Consider the following 22254-nt stretch of genomic DNA (forward strand, 5'->3'; position numbering starts at 1 on the left):
AAATGACGTGACCAAAACTGTGGGACTGATGGCTGGCTGCTGTGCTGAGAGAGGGTGGAGTAAGGTGTACACGACCGACTGCTGGACTGTGGGGAGGTGTAGGGGGAGATTTAATGCTGAATTGAGAAACATGTTGTGTGCTCGGTGTCTTATATGGGTCAAAAGCATCAGGCATGGCCACTTCTGTAACACCTGACAGGCCCTATCTCACCTTCCCTTGAGTGGGTAAACAAGAGGAGGTTCTGCAATCGGAGCCCCGAGAATAGTTTTGACAGTGACGCAGGAGGAGGGAGAGGAAGCAGCAGATGCGGTTGATTTGGTAGCTGTTAGTTGGGTAGTCTGCATTTTAGCGCAGTAAGATTTCCACAGTAATGCATTTGGTTGCGCAGCTGCTGCTTCATGCATGTAGTAGTCAAATTAATTGAACTTTTGCCTCTACTAAGTCGTTGTTTACAACGTTGGCAGGTAATGAAAGTTCGGTCATCTTTTGGGGTCTCAAAAAAGGCCCAGGCTAATTAACTTTTCCTGCAAACTGCAGACTCGTGACCGCTGTTGGCCACAGACAGAGTTGTGGATGAGGATACAGTGTGCTTCTCATGGTTGCATCACTACGTGTTTGTGAGGGAAATGCCATCATAACATCCTCATCTTTCTCCTCCACATCTGCTGAGCTACTCAGCTGCGTGCCTCTGGATTCACACCAAGTGGGATCTACAACTTCATCATGATGCTCTATGTTGTCCCACTCCTCCTCTTTCTGACCTGACATCACAGAACAGTATGCGTGCACCTCAGATTTCTGAGTCTCATCATCATCACCTTCACCCTGTCAGTTGACAAGGGTCAGGATCCTGCTCAGACCCTACTTCATCCGTTACACCATCCAACTGACAAAGATTTTGGACATTGGTTCAGATACTTACCTCCTCTTTAGTCTGGGAATCTATGGAGCAGACCTCTGATACCCATGGGATAGAATATCTGAACAGCTCTGCAAACTTGCCCATATGTAATTCCCGACAGTCAGTTTGCTGGTTGGATATTTGTGACGCGGGTGGAAACAAGTGTAATTGGCGTGGAACCTCTGAGGAATGTACTGTGTGATTTTGACGTGCAGGAAGAGGAGGAGAGGCCACTTGATGCAGCGCTTGCCTTCCAATTTAGCACATGTTGTTTATGATGTGCGACTGCCAAAAAAATCTAGCATAGGAGGCTGTCCAGTAACGGAAGTTGTTCTCATTTCTTTTCGGATAGGATGAGCCAGTATTTGCTCACTAGAGCTTTGACTAACAGAACTTTCCACACATACAGTTGAACACCCCACCTATTCACCCTTTCACCACAACCTTGTCATGATTTACCACTCATGGTTGATGTACCCTCACCTTTCAAACAGATGTTTAACAACCATAGGCCCACACCTGTCAAACACTTGACACAAAAGATAAATTATTTATTTCCTGCCTGAGTTTGCAATATTGTAAAGGCACTAAAAAGTACCAATAACTAGAAATATGGCTTACTGCATAATTTGGAGCATACACTGAAAAGTGCCAAGAACTTTTAAGCTAGTTCATTACTAACTAACAATACCTACAAATGTAGTTGTCTGTATAATTTTGAGTAAGCAATGAAAAAGGTCAAGACCATTTTAGCTAGTTCACTGGCAATTTTACAGCAGGCAATACTAATTAAAAATACTTAGAAATGTGGTTGACTGCATAATTTTGAACAGGCAATGAAAAGTGCCAAGACCTTTTTAGCTAGTTCACTAGCAAATTTACAGTATGCACTACTAACTAACAATAGCTAAAAATGTGGTTGACTGCATAATTTTGAGCAGGCAATGAAAAGTGCAAAGACCTTTTTAGCTAGTTCACTAGCATATTTACAGCGTTCACTGCTAACTACCAATTCCTAAAAATATGGTTGACTGCGTAATTTTTAGCTGGCAATGAAAAGTGCCTAGATCTGTTTATCAAGCAAATTTACAGCAAGCACTACTACCTTTCAATACCTAGAAATGTGTTTCACCAACTAATTTGGAGCAAGCAGTAATACATAGCAATACCTATTTAGATCCTTCACTGGCAACTGTTTATCAGGCACTCACCAGTAGCAATCACTATTTCTATCATGAAAGGCCGATTTGTGGCACACACATTTCCGTACACTGCACGTCCATCTTCTACACTATCTCTCTCCTGTCTATCTCAAGTACCTATCATTAAATCCCTAGCTAAGCTAACAGTCTAGTAGCAGCGGTGGCAGCAGCACTTTCCCTAATGCTTAACATTCAGAAAATGGCACCAACACCGCATGTCTGCATTTTATATGCAGACAGATATGTGACTTAGGCATCCAATGACACAAGCTGTTGTGTTTGAAATTTGTGGATGTTTGCAGCGCCGTGATTGGCTACAGGAACATCCGCGCCTCTGGTTTCTCCCGAGTCCCCACCCCCTCCACTCATTAAACACATCCCCCGATTGATCATACAGCACCAAAATCCTATACAAAAGCATAACATGCTATTAGAAGAGCATTTTTGGAAAATGCAATTAGTGATCGAACAAAACCGAACATTGCCGACTTTTGAAGAAAGTGCTCGGGTGTACCGAGCCCGAGTCGAACAGGCTAAGGGTCATACTGAATTTGAAATTAGCAATCCTTTATTAAACAGGTTCACTCATCTCTAATCACCGGTAACATTATACACAGAAGCTCTGCATATAGTGTTTAGAGTACAGGTAATGTAGTGCTCAGGGTTGACAATATTCACAGGAGCTCTGTATATAGTATGTAGTGTACAGGTCATACAAGGATCACCAGTGACATTATACACAGGAGCTCTGAATATAGTGTATAGGTATTACAGGGATCACCAGTAACATTATACACAGGAGCTCTGTATATAGTATACAGATAATACAGTGATTACCAGTGACATTATACATAGAAACTCTATATAGTGTACAGGTAGTACAATGATCAATAAAATTATGCACAGGAGCTCTGTATTTAATCTATAATTTACAGGTAATACAGTGATCACCAGTAACAATATGCACAGGAGCTTTACAGTATATATACTATATTATACAGTGTAAGTGTACAGATAATGCAGAGATCGCCAGTGACATTATACACAGGAGCTCTGTATATAGTGTACAGGTAATGCAGGATTAACCGGTGACATTAGACACGGATGCTCTATATATATACTATATAGTGTATAGTGTAAGTGTACAGGTAATACAGTGACCTAGCAGTGATGTCTGTAGTTGAAGTCATTCATCTTTGCTTTTCCTCTTCATCTAGCAAAGACTGCTATTGCTTCTTCCTGCTAAGACTCAACTCCAGAAAATAACACATAGTCATCTATAACTGATTGCTTCTAAAACACATTCCCACTTTTTTCCAACTTCTACACTGCGCTAGTTGAAGAAAAAATTGACATAGATTTGCCCTGCACAGTAATAGGACCTCCCTTTTGTTCCCCCCATGGAAAACAATATCTTCCAAAGTAAAAGATATTACAGCAGTAATAATGAATAATAATTAGCCCCTACAGTAATTATGTCCCTCACTTGCTACTGTGGCACCCCTGACCTGGGCAGGCACCACAGAGTACTGCACCCATGCTGGGGCAGTGCTTCCAGGTAAAATCCAAAGGCTGAAATAGGGTGTGTACGCACAGAAACATAGCAACCAGGTCTCCCACACACTAGAGGGGACCCTTGGGCAGACCCAAGAGGGGGCGTTCCTCCACATCTCAGCTAGGTGTGCTGGGGAGGGGCTGGAAGCTAAGGTGGCAGTGGCAGTCAGAAAAGGAGTAGGAGAGGAGCAGGCCAGTCTGAAGCGGAGAGCACAGGGAGAAGGAGCGAGCAGGCATGCTGACACGCTAGTCAGACCCTGCCCGTGAAGTAGCCGTTAGCAGGGGAGAACGGTCACCAGTAGTTGGACAGAAAGACGCTGAGCAAGTCAGCTGGTCGTGTACGGAGATCTCTGGTGGCTAGGCACGCACGGGGAACAGGTCCCTAAAGTCAGACATCCATTTAGTGGTCTGCTAAACCTGCCGGTGGGGAGGACCGCAAGTCCCACACCAACCAAAACAGAGTCGGAGCATCAGCACCAACGAGGGGGCCCAGAAGGAGGATCGAGCCTGAGGCCATCTTCCTTGGTCCACGCTGCCAGCAAATGGGCCAGAAAGTGGAGAAAAGGCAGTTGCGACTTCCCTGGATGAATCCCACGGTACTTTAAATCAGGGGTTGTCCGTAACAAGAAGTGCTAGGAAGGCGAGTTAGCAGTCACACTTAGACCAGCCTGACGGATACCTGGTTCCACCTGGTCTATCTCAGCATCGCCCGGGTTACCTCACAAAAACACCTGAAAGTGAGTCAACAAGTTGAAAGACATCTTGGACTGCGACTGAGTTATTCTGTGACCTGTTGTTCTACACACCCGAGCCCCTGGGGCCAGCCTCACTCACGGGAGGCTATACCACCAGACTGCAGACACCATCAGCCCCAGACGCCTGTTAAACTGGCAGTGGTGGTCACCCATACTCCTGACCGCAAAACCGTGAGTAGCATCACGACTCCCATGTAAATAAACCTGACATACCTGTTGCCAGTGGTAATCAAGTGGAGCCCCTGTGGCGTCCCAGAAGGTGGAGTGACGTCCCTGAGGCGACCGCTACAGGTGGGCGACACACTACCATAAAACAATAATCTATTTTCCTAATATTAGCCCCAATATTGTAATTATGTAACCCATTTAGGTCCCTTTATGTAATAATTTTCTCCGTTCTGGGCTTCTTCTGTAATAATGTCCCCCATCCTGTAATAATTCCAACATTCTTGCCATTTCCTGTAATAGTGGTGTAACTCCTGGGCCCCTTCCTGTGAAAATGTACTCCCTTTTTGGCCCCCTCCTGTACTGTCCCTTATCCTAACACCTTTATGTAATAATATACCCCATCCTGATCCCCATATGTTCTCCATCCTGCCCCTATATAATCCTCATTCCTGGTCCATATACAATATGTTCTCCATGTATCCTTACCCTAGTCCCCATATGTCTTCCATTCTGGTCCCCTTATAATCCCTCATCTTAGTTCCCATGTGTCCTCCATCCTGGTCTCCTTATTCCTCATCTTGATCTCTTTATAAGCCCCCATCCTGGTCACCATATAATCTCACATCTTGGTTCCCAGAAGTTATCCTTCCTGGTCCACATAAAATCCACCATCTTGTTCCCCATATAATCCCCCATATTAGTACCCATGTCATCTATTCTGGTCCACATATAATCCCCATCCTGGTCCCCATACAGTGACTAGCAAAAGGGTAACAATGTTTTGAACTTTTGACTTTCAGGCTCTCACCATCCACTACATCTTTCAGCATGAGACTATCTTCGTTTTATAAACAATCATCTGGGCTATCTCATACATAAATTTGACTTGCAACTATTACGTTATAATTAGTTTTGCAGATTCTTGTCATGCTATTGCTTTGTTACTGTTTTTCTCCGTTGTTTGATTTTTTTTCTTCTTGTACAGTGCCTTGCAAAAGTATTCAGCTCCCTTGAATTTTTCAACCTTTTCCCACATTTCAGGCTTTAAACATAAAGATAAAAATGTTAATGTTATGGTGAAGAATCAACAAGTGGGACACAATTGTGGAGTTGAATGAAATGTATTGCTTATTTTAAACTTTTTTAAAAAATAAATATCTGAAAATTGGGGCGTGCAATATTATTTGTCCCCTTTAAGTTAATACTTTGTAGCGCCACCTTTTGCTGCGATTACAGCTGCAAGTCACTTGGGGTATGTCTCTATCAGTTTTGCACATGGAGAGACTGAAATTTTTGCCCATTCTTCCTTTCCAAACAGCTCGAGCTGAGTGAGGTTGGATGGAGAGCGTTTGTGAACAGCAGTTTTCAGCTCTTTCCACAGATTCTTGATTGGATTCAGGTCTGGACTTTGACTTGGCCATTCTAACACTTGGATTCTTTTATTTGTGAACCATTCCATTGTAGATTTTGCTTTATGTTTTGGATCATTATCTTGTTGGAAGACAAATCTCCGTCCCAGTCTCAGGTCTTTTGCAGACTCCAACAGGTATTCTTCAAGAATGGTCCTGTATTTGGCTCCATCCATCTTCCAATCAATTTTAACCATCTTTCCTGTTCCTGCTGAAGAAAAGCAGGCCCAAACTATGATGCTGCCACCACCATGTTTGACAGTGGGGATGGTGTGTTCAGGGTGATGAGCTGTGTTTCTTTTACGCCAAACATATCGTTTCGCATTGTGCCAAAATAGTTCGATTTTGGTTTCATCTGACCAGAGCACCTTCTTCCACATGTTTGGTGTGTCTCCCAGGTGGCTTGTGGCAAACTTTAAATGACCCTTTTTATGGATATCTTTGAGAAATGGCTTTCTCCTTGCCACTCTTCCATAAAGGCCAGATTTGTGCAATGTACAACTGATTGTTATCCTATGGACACACTCTCCCACCTCAGCTGTAGATCTCTGCGGTTCATCCAGAGTGATCATGGGCCTCTTGGCTACATCTCTGATCAGTCTTCTTCTTGTTTGAGATGAACGTTTGGATGGACGGCTGGGTCTTGGTAGGTTTGCAGTGGTATGATACTCCTTCAATTTCAATATGATCACTTGCACAGTGCTTCTTGGGATGTTTAAAGTTGTGGAAATCTTTTTGTAACCAAATCCGGCTTTAAACTTCTCCACAACATTATCACGGACCTGCCTGTTGTGTTCCTTGGCCTTCATGATGCTATCTGCGCTTTAAACAGAACACTGAGACTATCACAGAGCAGGTGCATTTATACGGAGACTAGATTACACACAGGTGGATTACATTTACATCATCAGTCATTTAGGACCACATTGGATCATTCAGAGATCCTCAATAAACTTCTGGAATGAGTTTGCTGCACTGAAAGTAAAGGAGCCGAATAATATTGCACACCCCAATTTTCAGTTATTTATTTTTTTTAAAAAATTAACATAAGCCATAAATTTCATTCAACTTCACAATTGTGTCCCACTTGTTGATTCTTCACCATGACATTAAAATTTTTATCTTGATGTTTGAAGCCTGAAATGTGGGAAAAGGTTGAAAATTCAAGGGGGCCAAATACTTTTGCAGGGCACTGTATACTACAAATTACAACCTTTTCTCACATTCCCAAATAGCTCAGTATTTTACTAGATTGAATCCTAAGTGAAAGGTCACTGGTTTGAATTGAGAAGGAGTCATGAAGAAGAATTCCCAAGAAAAGAGAAATAGTATCACCCAGGACATATCTCGCAGCCAAGGAAATTGCCAAACTGCATCACGTGAGTGCCATGAAAGTTGAAATAATACAAAATTAAGTCCATTCATCCATTCAAAACCAAGAATTGGACATCCAGGCAAATTATCGGTGTTAACAGGTGTGCTAATCACAATTTCTATCAGTTCTAGTGCGACAAACATGGTAGTGGAGGTGGCTTGTATGCTTCGTAATATTGAGATCACAGACATCTATGCAAGCACCATGTTACACAAGTCTGGAAAAGTGACCTGAAAAAAGGTGAAGAAGTCTCAACCTCAATATCATCATAAGAAGTGTCGGCTCAATATTGAAAAGAAGTACAAAAAGTGGACACTAGAAGATTGGAAACAGGTGATTTGGAGCGATGAGATAAAAGTCAATAGACGAGGCTCTGATTGGTGCAAATGTATCTGGAATAAGCAAGGGAAAAAGTAGCTAACTGATTGCGAAATTGAAGGAACTGTCAAGTTCAGTGGAGGAAGCCTGATGATATGGGGTTATGTCACAACCAAAGGCTTTGGATACCTGATCAGGATCAATGATGGTCTCAATGCTGAGCTATATGTGAGTATTCTACAAGACAAGCTACTTCATACACTTGAGTGCTATGGTTAAGAAAAGTCAAAATTTCCAAGCATTGTTAACCTTTTACTTGTCTGTGTATATCATCCATCCTGTTCTCCGTATACTCCTCTGTCTTAGTCCCCATGTGTCATTAATCCTCGTCCCCATATAATCCCCTATCCTGGTCCCCATATGTCATCAGTCTTGACCACCATACAATTTCCCATTTTGGTCCCCATATGTCAGCCATCCTAGTCCCCATATAATCCCCAATCTTGGTCAACCTAAGTAGAGATGGCTGGACTCGCCAAAAACCGGGATTGGCAGGTCCCAGTTAATTTTTAAAAAAAAATCCGGTTCCAGTCCAGAATCCGGTACCAATATAAGTCTATGGGAACTAGAATCTGGTGATTAAAAATGTTGATGGAAGGGATAGGGGGATATGAGCGCATGCGGTCTACTCACTGAAGCTTTGTGCCATGGTAGGCCATTACTTCCAGGTCGCGCATTCACTTCCAGGGCTGCGTGCATCTCTATCGTGCACTAAAAATAAAGGTAGATTCTAGAATGTAGTGGCTCTTTTCAGGTATGATATAATTTGTCACATGATGGGGGGGTGTTCAAAATGCAGCCTGGTTTAGAATAAACATTCTTTTTCTAAGTCCACATGGGCATGGAGTTGTTTATAATAGAAGCAGAGGTCTGGGCATAAGACCCTAGATGGGGAGAGAGGAGGATGAGCAGATCTCTACGCCTGCGATGATGTGTCTTCCTCTGCTCATCCTGAGCCACTTGCTGTATGCAGCAGGAGGCTCCAGATGAGCTGAGCCCAAGATGATGTGTTCTCTTCTGCTCATTGTGGCCACCTGCTGCATGCAGAAGGAGGCTCCAGATGAGCTGCAGCCAGCGATGATGTGTTCTCCTCTGCTCATCATGAGCCTCCTACTGCATGCAGGTGGAGGCTTTGGATGAGCTGCATGTAAGGAAGAAGGAGTAATCTTCAGCTCACCTGTTGCCTGCTGATCCTGATCATATGATTAAGGACTCTTTCTTGTTTTTATGCTGAACTCCAAAACGCGTAAAGCTCCCATCGATTAACTACGTTTTTTGGTCTTCACGGATGATGTTTTTTAATATTTCTAAATAAAGACTGTAATGATTTTATCCTAAGAAGAAGTTGTGCCGGATCCTTTCCTCTCTCCTTTCTTTGGATGAGCTGCACCCACTGTAATGTGTCCTCCACTGCTCATCCTGAGCCACCTGCTTCATGCAGCAGGAGGCTCCAGATCAGCTGCGCCCGCAATGATGTGTCCTTCTCTGCCCATCTTGAACCTCTTGCTTCATGCAGTAGAAGGCTCAGGATGAGCGCGATGTGCCCTCCTCTGCTCATCCTGAGCCTCTTGCTTCATGAATCATGATTCTGATCCGCAGACAGTCATAGGATGCAGGCAGACACTGTCACACAGGCTGGGGGCATATCTGAAAGCAGCCAATCACAGACGCCAGGACGGCTGGTGGGGGGGGGGGAAGCAGGGAAACCTGTACTTATGTATGAGCAATGATGATTAGCTCAGGAGGGCTGCAGGAGCAGTTTGACAGTCGTGTGGGAGCAGCGTACAGCTGGGCCGAAGCCTTGGTAAGTATGAAGTGCTAGCTTCATTTTCATTTTTTTAATTTTTACTTTTTTTTTAATTTATCAAGTGCTGGATCTGGATCAAACACTCGGATCCCCGGGCCCGGGTCCGGCACCGGGCACCTTTGAAACCACACGGATCCGGGCTTTTACAGTTTGGGTCTGCCCATCACTACCCATAAGTCACCCATCCTGGTACCCATAAAATTACCCATATGAATAAAATAACAAAATAAAGTAAAAAAAAACTATTCTTCTTACCTGTGTGTGGTCCAGCAGCGTTCTCATCTTGCTTCATTGGTGAAGGATATGGGCCAGTGCATGGCAGTGACATCATACGTCATCAATGTGGGTGCTGACGTCAGCTGTTGGCCTCTGATAACCCCAGTTACTGATGCCAGTGACATGTACGCACTCATGTCTTCTGTCTGCCTCAGGTAGGCAGGTGGCTGATGCCGGCGACGTGCATATTCATGTCAGCTGCTGGCCTTCATAAGCTGGCGGCTAATTTAACTATTGTAGGGAAGGACACAAATTTAGTTGAAAAAAGTGGGCCCCCAGAACTGGATGGGGGTGCTGCTTCTTGCAAGTTTGGGGAACCGACTGCAATTTTAACAATTGGTTCCTCCGAACTGGAGAGAACCGGCTAAATCCCACCCCTGGAAAGAATTTCTAGCAAAGTCACGATCTGCAGCCATCATACCAAAAAATGTGAATTTCTAGAGGGTTTTTTTTAAAGGACATTTTATAACTGCATTTTTAGTTTCAGTTTTTTAGTTAGAATTTTTTTTTTCAAGTCCTAAGTACAAATCTATAGAAATAATGCTAGAAAAACACCAAATACAGGGAGTGCTGCTTTAAAAAAGAAAAATCCCACTGACTCTCAAGATGTCACAAAGCAAACCACATTGTAGGTTGACTTTTTAAAATTTAATTTTAGATTTTAGGTGATTGCACACAAACACAGACTGGGACATATTTATGCAGCCTGTCTATTTTTTAGACAGTTTAAAGCTAGGTACATACTGTGTTTATACCCACTGTTGGAGGTGTGGTGCCCCTGAGGCGTCAGGTGCCACAGGGCATTGCATCCAGTAACAGGTGTGGTGCTAACCCTGGGTTCCTGGAAGACCAGTGCCGGTAAATACCATCAAATACATATATCCATGCCCTTTTTCCCAGATGGGGTAACAGGCTACAGACGGGTATGATGGATGGCCACTTATTGGTTGGGACTTATCCAATCCGCTAGTCAGAAACCCAGGAGGGGGAGGGGCTGGTCAGTGCAGTTGACAAGAGACGGATATCTTGACATAGAGTCAGTTAGACAGTCAGTCAGCAGTTGACGTACAGACAGAAAGTGAAAAGTGGCTCTAATCTGCTCATTACCACCAGCCCCAGCAGTGAGAGACTTTGCAGAGGCGGCTTTTCCCATATAGAAGCATAGCACAAGTGGCATCACGAAAAACATTTTATTTTTATTTTCCCTTTTATTTCCCCTTTCTATTAAGTGACCCCCAGGGTCATGGAAACGGGAAACGGACACCCATGACATATCCCCATGATTCAAGGCCCAGGACCGAGTACCCCAAGGTCCTGGGGTGAGTCAGAGGTATGTACTCAATATGCTCAGGAGGTATGTACCCAATAGTGGCCACGGTCAGGATGGATGTCTGGGTAGGAGCGAACAGAAATAGAAAAGGGTCCCTGCGCATAAACAGTATATTGACATTTTGCAGTCCAATTATTCATGAAAATGCACAATTCCACCTGCTTTGGAAGGTGGAATAAGACCCCAGAACCTTTTAGGCCCAGTGGCGTAACTAGAATGCAATGGGTTCCGGTGCAACATTTGGATTAGATCTATCAGCCCCTGTAGTAATGTCCTCCACCCTGTATAAATATCATCATACTGTAATAATGTCTCCTATCCTAGCCTTTTAAATAAACACTTAATTTCTGGACCCTTCCTGTCCTAATGTACCCCGTCCTATAATAATGTCCCACATTCTGGCCCCATCCTGTAATGTGTATTATTGTCCCCCATCATGTAATATTGTCCCCTGTTCTCAATCCTTTAATAATGTCCCCCATCCTGGAGCCTTCATTTAATAATTTCTCCATCCTTAGCCCCTTCTTGTAATAATTGTCCACATGCTGAGCCCTTCTTTATGTAGTAATTCCTCTATCCTGGCAGAATTTTTTAATTATGTCTTCCAACCTGGCCCTCTTTCTTTATTAATGTCCCCCATCCTTGACCAACCGTTTTATAATGTCCTTCATCTTGGGACCTGCATGTAATAATGTGCCCCATCCTGAGCCCCTTCCTGAAATAATGATCACCGTCCTGCGTACTTGTTCAGCTATCCAGGCCCAGTTCTTAATTAATGTCCACCAACATGGCTCTTATTCTTTAATAATATCTCCCATCCTTGCCCATTCCTTTAAAAATGTCCCCCAACCTGGTCCTAATTCTTTAACAATGTCCCCCATCCTGGTCCCATCCTTTAAAGGCATCATACAGTACTTTTCATGTACATTGTGCCTAAGATGAAATAGGTAGGTAGTTGCTATCTGCCTGTTGTCCCGGCACTATTCTTCACTGGCTCAGAGCAGTGCCAGACCAATTCTGCCTGCGATTCAGTGGCTTTCGCTGATGTCTGATAGACAAATTTGCAGCTTATTTGCTCTGCTCTGTGGATGGCATGTGTTGACAGTCAGCTCCCCGCTGACTAACTGCGGGAAGCCGGCTGTCAATCAGCATGGCGTCAGCAGCCATGCCCCACCGACATAGCAGCCCAGAAAAATAAAAGCTGCTCATCTAATGTGGAGCAGCTAAACTGCTGGCAGGAGTAATCAATGACCGCTCTGAACCAGCACCAAGTACAACAGGCAGGTAGTTGGCTCTGTTAGCAACTACCTGCCTGTTAGTTTTTTAGACACATAGTAAAAATAAAAAAATAAAAACCCAAACCATCCCTTTAGTAATGTCCTTCAACCTTGTCCGAACCTTTAATAATAGTCCCCATCCTGGCCCAGTCCTTTAATTTCCCCCCAACCCTTGACCCTCTTTTTTTAATATTGTCCCCTATCCTGGCACCTTCCTATAATGTTGGCTCATGTCTTTTGACCCCCCTCAAACACTTTTAAACATAAATAAATGATTGCTCATACGGTTCTGCGTTCCCCATGAGGAACAGCGCCATCTGCCTCCTCCACAACTGGCGCAAAGAGAGGTGGGTGGCGCATGGCAGTGACGTCAAGCGACACCTGACACAGGTGTGCCGATGTTAGCTGCTGCCCTGTGATAGGTCGATTGTCACTATAGCTAATAGCTAGTGTGGTGCAGAAAGCTGGTATCTCCATGCACTCAATGCACAGTACACTTTAGCTGAATGTGTATCAGTATGTCAGTCAGGAAAAGCTCCAAATGTACACTTTAAGCTAAGTGCATAGGCGGTGTGGGAACTTAGCCTAAGATAACTAAACAACCTGAAAATTTGCCAAATTTATGACAGTGACAAACTGGATGATTGTAATGCTACCATCAGGGGGCAAGTACACACTAGAGATGTAGAGCTCCTAGGTGTAATGCGGTGTCTGCCCACTAGATGTCACCGGTATCTAGACGGGGAGGTAGCAGAATGGTCGTACAAGCCGAGAGTCACAGCCGGGAGATCACGTCAGTGCAAAGTAGGAGGAGCCGAAGTCACGTGGAAGACTAAGATCGGTAGCCGGGAGGTAAAGTCAGGTACAGATGTGGAGCAGAACCGTAGTCATAGAGAAAGTTGAGGTCAGAAGCTAAAGTGGAACATTAGTACAAAAGGGGGGAAACGGGACTGAGGGAACCAGAGAAAAGGAGGGTCAGGAAGTCAGGGAGCACAGACAAGAAGGACGGAGCAGAGGACTGGGAGAGGAGACAGGGAGAGAAGTCGGGGTACCGGGATGAGGATCAGAATGAACTCACGGGAACCAGAAGCGCACACTGCAGAGCAGGAATTATCACTCGTGAAGTTCCAGTGAAAACAGCCCACAGATAAAGCAAGGTGATTACCGGAACGAGGCACCAAACAAGCCCTGCCCACTGGCAAGGACATGGGGAATACAAACAACTGAGCAATAGACAAAACCTAATAGCTCTGCAAGAAGAAGAGCCAAAGGGGAATCGTGACAATGATATTTTGATCTAACTTTACATAACCTGCTGTTTGGCTTAATTTTAGTGCAAAGTGTCTTGTTGTGTGAGATCCAATAAGTCTCTAAAATACTTAATAAACATGGTGCAAAGCATGGATGTCAGTAAAGGACTGGAGTATGGTTCTGTTTAGATTAAAAACAATGTTGTGGCATAAATTATGTTGGTTTTGTTAGGCGCACTCAGCCATGCTGCTCCCACGTAGTGGTGATTGCACCCTAACTGATTCTGGTGTGCTGCTCCCCCCTTACTGCTCCCCCACCCCACTCTGCCGCTCACCCTCCCAGTCCGCCGCTCACACCCCTCCCCCGCCACTCACCCCCCCACTACGCCACTCCACCACTCACCCCCATTCCCCCACTGCTCACCCCCCTGCTCCCCCACACTCACCCCCCCTCCCCCATGTATTCTCACCTCAGGCCTCTGCTCCAAGCAGCTTCTCAATGCTCTGTGCTGTCATCGATGATGGGAGGAACAGACACCGGGCTGACAAAAGAGGCTGCCGGGCTGGAGATCTGAGGTGAGTGCATGCGGCTGGGAGCGGTGATTGTGGCGTGACATCTGTAGTGCAGTACCTGCCTCAGGTGACAGAACACCCCTTCTCGCAGCATGTCATCTCGGACCTCCGATCCCGGCCGGCAGCTACTCTTGCCAGCCTGGTGTCTAGGCAGTTCCTCCTCTCAGCACTCAGAGTACAATATATTGGTCAGAGTATATGGGGCGCGGTATACATGGGGGCACAGAAATATCAGGGCACAGTATATGAGGGCAGAGGAATATGGGGGCAGAGTATATGGGGCATAGTATATAGTGGGGCACAGTATACAGTGCGGCACAGTATACAGTGGAGCACTATGCCAGCTGTCCTTGGTGACACTTTAGACATTTTAGGATCACTTTGCAGTCACCAACAAAATGGCTCTACACTGTGATCCTAGACTTCACCTTCCCTTATCCTTTTGGAAACACTCAGAATGGGAGGGGGAGGCATGACATCACACACGAGAGCAGATTCTGCCCACTTTTACTGCAGTTGTAATGTGACCTAGTTGTATAGTAGGTTCAGCAGCTGTTAGTGTTTAAGAGTGGAAAATATCAAACTTTTATTTTTTTTTAATATTTTGCTCAATTAAGAACAAATAATATTATTTAAACAAATCATTAAAGCATTAATACTTTTCATTTTTTCAGTTACTGACATTTTTTTTTGACGACACCTTCCCTTTAAAGGAGTTATCAGGGACTATTTTTATTTTGTTTACCATTGGCCTAAAGGTACCGTCACACTAAGCAACATTGCTAGCAACATCACTGCTGAGGCACAACTTGCTAGCGATGTTGCTGTGTGTGACATCCAGCAACAACCTGGCCCCTGCTATGAGGTCGTTGGTTGTTACTGAATGTCCTGGACCATTTTTTAGTTGTTGCTCTCCTGCTGTGAAGCACACATCGCTGTGTGTGACAGCGACAGAGCAACAACTAAATGTGCAGGCAGTAGGGAGCTGGCTTCTGCGGACGCTGGTAAGCAATGTAAATATCGGGTAACCAAGAAGCCCTTTCCTTGGTTACCCGATATTTACCTTTGTTACCAGCGTCCGCCGCTCTCAGCTGTCAGTGCCGGCTCCCTGCACACATAGCTGGAGTACACATCGGGTAATTAACCCGATGTGTACTGTGGCTAGGAGTGCAGGGAACAGGGAGCCGCCACTGGCAGTGTGAGAGCGGCGGATGCTAGTAACGAAGGTAAATATCGGGTAACCAAGGGAAGGGCTTCTGGGTTGCCTGATATTTACATTGGTTACCAGCATCCGCTGAAGCCGGCTCCCTGCTGCCTGCACACGTAGCAGAGTACACATCGGGTAATTAACCCGATGTGTACTGTGGCTAGGTATGCAGGGAGCCAGCGCTAAGCGGTGTGCGCTGGTAACCAAGGTAAATATCGGGTGGGTTACCCGATATTTACCTTAGTTACCAAGCGCAGCATGCTTCCACGTGTAGCGACGCTCCAGCGATCCCTGCCAGGTTAGGTTGCTGGTAGGATCGCTGGAGCGTCGCTTAGTGTGACTTCTCACCAGCGACCTCTTAGCAACTTACCAGCAATCCCTATCAGGTTGTATCGTTGTTGGGATCACTGGTAAGTTGTTTAGTGTGACTTGGCAGAGCTAGCAGTCAGGTTAACTTCCTGCGTGTTCTATCTGACATTGGCTCAGATCAGTCACTGACTGTTGCTGCTGGTGATTCTGCTGCTTCATGTCAACAGATCAGCTCTTCCTCTTCCAGAGTGCTCTGTCGACCGGGCGTGACTGCTCGAGTTATGTTGATTGATGGCCAACTCCTTGCAGTTAGGCACAATGTCGGCAGTCATGCTCATCAACAGAGTGGAAGAGAAGCTGCTGCTCTGTCAACATGACATCAGGGGAAAAAGCAGAATCTGTGACTGCTCTGTCCTGGCAGAGATCTGAGGTGGGCAGAACAGTGAGGTCTGGACAGACCCTTTAAATATATTTTATTTGTTGATAGACCAAATGGGCAACAATTGGGAATTTGATTACCATTTAATTCCATTTGCTGATAATTTCCACAGCGCTTTACAGACATTATCCTCACTGTCCCTATTGGTGTCTACAATCTAAATTAAATATCAGTTTTTCTTTGGCATGTATGAAGAAATTAGAGCACCCATAGGAATCCCATGCAAACATGCAAACTCTTTGAAGATGTCCTAATGACAAAAAATGTAAAATAATTAGGTCTCATAGAATGCACCTCCAAATCATGTGTATATTTTAAGATATGTTTTTCGCACATATCTAAGAAACGTATATAGAGTGCCAACAACACAGACATAGTTATACCGTTCCTTACGTAAAATTGCCTATTTGTTGACCTACTTCTTTATATTTAGGAAGATTTCTCTTTGGACCAGCACGGTCAATTTCCATATGAACATAAATATAAATCCCCTATAGGGCATAGAAAACATAATTCAATATTCCTGGTGATTTATTCTTTAGGGAAGCCTTTTTTGGCAAATAAATCTACCCGTCATCTAAAATACTTTGTGTCGCTTTTATGGAATTCAGGCGTCTCTAAGGGATGGAGAGAAAGAGAAATAAATGATTTTGCATTTTCGATACCTCTTTCCCTTTGCCCATAAGGAATCTGAGTAACAAATGAGACACTTATCTTTGCATTAGACTGATGTATTTCTTTACATTTACCCTAGGAGTCATAGGAATGTAAGGAAGAGACTGAGCTTGGGGGAAGGGGTGATGAGGTTTTATCCTATGCACTCTATGAATGCATTTTGATAGCCAATCACACCAGAATTCTACAAACCATAGAACATCTAGACAACATGTTACCTTGGACAATCATTCAAAATGTGCTGGATTTCCAAGCAGATATTGGGAAGCCACTAACAAAAATACATATTTGCCCCTTGTTCATAGGTATGCATGAAAATCCTGTCCTACATCTTATAAAGCAATATATAGCATATCCAAAGCATAGAAATATTTCATTATGTAAGCAGCTAAATGTGTCAGATTAGAGAAAGTAGGATATCAATGCCTTGGCAGCTTTGTTCTGGAAGGAGACAGCTTGTTTCTCCTCCAACTGTCCATTGATTAATGTCCTCACTTAATTTCCCCCTATCCAATAGACTCACTAATGTGAGCAGATTGGGCAGCACCCAGTGGGGTGGAGACTGACCTTACCACCTCTTTCAGACAACAAGGCCAATCAACCTTTAGTAATTGAACATTAATGGACTTGAGCAAGAAGAGACTCTTCTCCCAAGGGAAGTCCCCAGGTGGTGAAATACTGCAGATTCTCATTCATATTCTCTTTTTGATTTGTGGGTAAAGTAAGACCCTGCACACGCACCCAGAAAAAGGGATAAAGTCTGTAGCTGTAGCGTTTAAAGCACCCTACTCTCACCTCTTGCATTTACCGTCGTATTGACATAACAGTATATCTTCATTCGATAGTTTTCTTCATAGCTGTACTCATGGGAAACCTGTGTCTTCATAGCTCTTCCTTAACACGGGCAAGTCCCTCACCTCTAAATTTATCTTCAAGCACCCGTTCTCCTATACACAATCTCTTCTGCTGACACACAGTGTATCTTCATAACCCGTGAAACTTAAAAAGACAACCTGCACAGTATATCTTCATAACCTCTCCTGTCACATATAGACTAGCACTTCTCCCTTCTATCAAGACAGAGCCATTTCTGATCATGAATTTTCGGGCAATTACTTCCTAAGCTACACACTGTCAAAGTTTTTTTTTTTTCTTCTAAGCCTTCCCCTTTGTAACTTCTATTAACCATGAATGTCCAAGGAAATTACCATGTCTAAGGACAAAGCACATACATGCTGTGTCTGCAATTCCAATTTTTGTGATGTTTTCTACAGGGATTAATTAAGCAAACAGTAGATATTGGACTATGTTTCATGGAATAAAATATAAATTACTATAGTTTCATTCTCTCTCCAGTTATCGTGCATAATCTATTGACTTCTGTATTTTCAGATTATTCTCCCTGTAACTTCTTCCTTAACTGATATCACCATTAAAGGGGTTATCTGGCTTATTTTGCCTATTGCACTATTGGGCTACATAGGGGCAGGTAAGTAGATAGCAAATACCTACCTGCCCTGCTGTCAGCCCCTCTCCCCAGGCTCAGAGCGGTCAGTGACTACTCCTGGTGGGATTTTGCTGCTTCGTGTGATGTCACGTCTACAGGGACAGGAGCTTATGTGTCAGGGCCGGGCGGTCGGGCAGACCCAGGAGGTGGATCCACTGGACCGAACTCTAAGATGGTGGTAGGGAGTCCGGTAGCTGAAGCACTGATGGGCAGCAGAACAGTCCGTGCAAGTGAAGGTAGCGAAGGAGTCCCTGGGACCACGGAGTCACAGATGGTAGTCCGGGTGACGTAGCTCAGGTTCGGAGGCCGAGATGATGTCAGGCGGGGTCCGGAACCTTGGGAGCGAGATGACAGGTCACCGCAGGGATCCGAGATGGTACGGACTGTCAGATGGCAGACGGACAGCGTGCGGGGCTCGGGATTCAGCAGGACTGGATGGCGAGGCGGGATCAGCTCTAGAAGAGAGATACGTAAGTATGGCAGGAAAACACAAGGAGACCTGACTCCTAGCTCAGAAAACACGAAGATCAGGCCCCGCCCCCTTGGACAAGAACCCCCTTTATACCCCGTACCTGTCTAACCTCATTTCCTGTTAATGGGCGCTGGCCCTTTAAGAAAGGGTCAGTGACCGCGCGCGCGCGCCCTAATGCGCGTGCGCGCGGCCCGGGTGCCAGAAGCCAGGGAAGGAGGCTGAGAGGAGGACGCAGGGGAGCCGAGCAGGGCCTGGGAGGCCGTCGGGCGCCGGGATCGGCGGCCAGGAAGCCCAGGAAGGACGGGCACAAGGGACTGGGACGCGGGGAGCGTGGCAGGTGAGCCGGGGAGCGGGGCAGGGGACCCGGGAAGGGGAGCCGAGGACCCGGGGAGCGTGACAGTACCCCCCCCCCACGCCCCCCTCCCCGCAACCGAGACATGAAGGCACGGATCAGAGGAGTGCCCACATTCTCCCTGGGTTCCCAGGATCTATCCTCAGGACCATACCCCTCCCAGTCCACCAGGAAGAACTGCCGGCCACGAACAGTCTTCATGGCCACGATATCTCTTACCGCGTAGATGTCGTCCTCAGCAATAGGAGGAGGAGCCGGGCTGGCAGCAGCGGAGAAGGGACCAAGGAACACCGGCTTGAGGAGAGAGACGTGGAAGGAGTTGGGTATTCTCATCGTGGCCGGAAGCTTCAGTTTGTAGGAGACCTCATTGATCTTGCTGAGGACTTTAAACGGCCCGATGTAGAGAGGACCCAGCTTGTAGGAAGGAATCTTCAGTCGGATGTACTGGGAAGCAAGCCAGACCAGGTCACCAGGAGAGAAACACGGAGGGTCTAGACGCCTTTTGTCAGCGTGTTTCTTCATCCGCTGGGAAGCGCGCCCAAGGGACGCCTTGACAGAGTCCCAAATGGTAGCGAAGTCACGGGCTACAGTATCAGCAGCAGGGACATCCGAAGAAGGGGATATAGGCAACGGGACGGAAGGCTGTAGTCCGTAAACGACATGGAAGGGAGATTTGGAGGACGACTCACTGACGTGGTGGTTATGGGAGAACTCAGCCCAAGGCAGAAGCGTGGACCAGTCGTCGTGATGGACGTTGACATAGTGACGTAAGAAGGATGTCAAGATTTGATTGACCCTCTCCACTTGGCCATTAGACTGAGGATGGTAAGCGGAAGAAAAGTCCAGAGTCACTCCCAGATGTTTGCAGAGAGCCCTCCAGAAGCGGGAGGTGAACTGAGTTCCTCTGTCGGACACGATGTGGGAAGGAAAGCCATGTAAGCGAAAGATGTGTTGTATATAGGCTTCCGCGAGTTCCTGAGCAGAGGGCAGTCCGGGCATAGGGACGAAGTGAGCCATTTTGGAGAACCGATCCACCACGACCCATATGACTGTGTGTCCGGAGGATACTGGCAAGTCCGTAATAAAGTCCATCGCTATGTGTTGCCATGGAACTGAGGGTATCGGCAGAGGCAGAAGACGGCCATAGGGCAGGTGTTTGGGCGTCTTGTTCCTGGCACAAGAGGGGCAGGCAGAGACAAAGGCGGCAACGTCCGTGCGAAGGGATGGCCACCAGTAATGGCGTACAATCGCACCCCATGTTCTCTTCTGGCCTGCATGGCCGGCTGTTTTCGAGGCATGACCCCAGTGTAACACTTTTTCCCTGTCGGTCTCAGAGACATAGGTCTTCCCGGGTGGTATCTGGGCCAGAGCGACAGGAGCCACCGGAACAATCTTGTTAGGAGAGATGATAGGTTGGATAGTCTCTTCCTCCTGCTCCAGGGGCATGAGAGACCTAGACAAGGCATCAGCGCGTATATTCTTGTCCGCGGGTCGGAAATGAAGCTGGAAGTCAAACCTGGCAAAGAATAAGGACCACCTGGCTTGCCGTGGGTTCAGTCGCTGAGCGGACCGCAGGTATTCCAGGTTCTTGTGGTCCGTGTAGATAATCACGGGGTACACTGCTCCTTCCAGGAGGTAGCGCCACTCCTCCAGAGCCAGTTTGACCGCTAATAGCTCTCGGTCACCGATGGTGTAATTACGTTCAGGTGCTGAGAAGCTTTTAGAGAAGAAACCGCAAGTCACCATCTTCCCGGAGGAGGATTTTTGCATGAGCACTGCTCCGGCTCCTGAGGAGGAAGCATCCACCTCTAAGGTGAACTGGCGGTTTAACTCTGGTCGGTGGAGTACAGGAGAGGAGGCGAATGCTCGCTTCAGGGAGCAAAATGCGGCGTCGGCCGCAGGTGACCAGTCCTTTGGATTAGCCTCCTTTTTGGTCAGAGCGGAGAGAGGAGCAGTCAGGGCGGAGAAGTGAGGAATAAACTGGCGGTAGTAGTTGGCAAATCCCAGGAACCGTTGGATTGCCTTCAGCCCAGAAGGGGGAGGCCAGTTGAGAATGGCGGAGACCTTCTTGGGATCCATCTGCAGCCCAGTCCCCGAGATGATGTATCCCAGGAAAGGAAGAGAAGACTGCTCAAAGACGCACTTCTCATATTTGGCGTAGAGACGATTCTCTCTCAGTCTTTGTAGAACCAGCTTTACGTTCTCTCTGTGGGTCTGGAGGTCCGGAGAGAAAACAAGAATGTCATCCAGATAAACTACTACACATACGTAGAGGAGGTCCCGAAAAATGTCGTTCACCAGTTCTTGGAATACGGCAGGAGCGTTACACAGACCGAAGGGCATCACACAGTATTCATAGTGCCCATCGCGAGTATTAAACGCGGTCTTCCATTCGTCCCCAGAGCGGATACGAACTAGGTTGTAGGCACCCCGAAGATCCAGTTTGGTGAACACACGGGCTCCTCTGAGCCGATCGAACAGTTCGGGGATGAGCGGTAGGGGGTACTTGTTTTTTATAGTAATCTGATTCAAGCCCCGGTAGTCAATGCATGGGCGAAGGTCACCCTCTTTCTTCTTAACGAAGAAGAAGCCTGCTCCCGCAGGAGAGGAGGATCTCCGGATGAATCCCTTTGCCAGGCTTTCCATGATGTAGGTGGACATGGCCCTGCTTTCGGCTGGAGACAACGGATATATCCGTCCTCGAGGTGGTGTTGTTCCTGGGAGCAGGTCGATGGCGCAATCGTAGGGACGGTGTGGCGGAAGTACCTCAGACTCCTTCTTGTCAAAAACGTCCGTGAAGGACCAATAGGCCGAGGGCAGACCCGGTAGGTTCTCAGGAACCGGAGGTCGTCGGACTGGTTGTATAGACTTTAGACATCTCTCATGACAGGCAGAGCCCCAACGGGTGATTTCGCCAGTACCCCAGTTGACTGAGGGTTCGTGTGTTCGCAACCAAGGAAGTCCCAGCAGGACTTGGTGGGACATGTGTGGAAGGACGTAGAGAGCAATGTTCTCGGTGTGCAGAGCACCGATACGC

This window comes from Anomaloglossus baeobatrachus, chromosome 5, assembly GCF_048569485.1.
Source record: "Anomaloglossus baeobatrachus isolate aAnoBae1 chromosome 5, aAnoBae1.hap1, whole genome shotgun sequence".
NCBI lineage: Eukaryota > Metazoa > Chordata > Amphibia > Anura > Aromobatidae > Anomaloglossus > Anomaloglossus baeobatrachus.